The 773-nt window shown below is 40.9% G+C and overlaps 1 non-coding gene across 1 annotated transcript; it reads left to right on the plus strand.

The window, feature by feature from the left end:
• The first annotated feature begins 413 nt into the window (after positions 1 to 413).
• On the plus strand, positions 414 to 520 carry LOC128295666 (small nucleolar RNA R71). The gene has a single exon (XR_008286226.1). It is a non-coding gene; the product is annotated as a small nucleolar RNA R71 (small nucleolar RNA).
• Positions 521 to 773: the final 253 nt, after the last annotated feature.

A 773-nucleotide genomic window follows, 5' to 3' on the forward strand; every position in this document is an offset into this window, starting at 1 on the left:
CTCCCCAAGAAAAAATTGGGTGGTTCCTCCAACTTGTATTGTAAGTATTGCTATAAGGATTGTTTTGAGATCGAGGATTGTTACCCATGAATTTAACTACTCATTCTCCATGTTGTGGCCATAAGGTGGGTATTCTGAACTGCTCGATCCACCTCCATTTGCTTCACATTGCATTACTGGGTACCTGATTAGAGAGCATGGTGACCAAATCAACGTTATAAATGCCATTTGTTTTTGTTGGCTTTGTCCTCATGACTTGCCACTGATAATTATTCAGTGACATCTCTTCTATAAATTCATAGGCATTTTCAGGTGTCTTATTATTGATGGTTCCGCCGGCGGCTGCGTCAATCATCTGCCGCGTCGAAAGGTTCAGGCCATTGTGAAATGTTTGGACCTGTAGCTAGAGTGGTAACCCATGGTGGGGGCATCTTCGAAAAAGGTCCTTGTATCTCTCCCATGCACCGTAGAGTGTTTCTAAATCTATCTGCACAAAAGAGGAGATATCATTACGTAATTTGGCTATTTTAGCCGGCGAAAAATATTTTAATAAAATTTTTCAGTCATCTGCTCCCAAGTAGTGATTGATCCTCGTGGCAACGAGTTCAACCACTATTTAGCCTTATTCCTCAATGAAAAGGGAAACAACCGAAGGCGAATGGCATCATCAGAAATGCCATTAATTTTAAAAGTGTAAAAAAACTCTAAAAAATTTGCCAAGTGAGCGTTTGGGGTCCTCATCCTGCAAACCATCAAACTGAACAAACTGTTGG

The sequence above is a fragment of the Gossypium arboreum genome, chromosome 7, assembly GCF_025698485.1.
Source record: "Gossypium arboreum isolate Shixiya-1 chromosome 7, ASM2569848v2, whole genome shotgun sequence".
NCBI lineage: Eukaryota > Viridiplantae > Streptophyta > Magnoliopsida > Malvales > Malvaceae > Gossypium > Gossypium arboreum.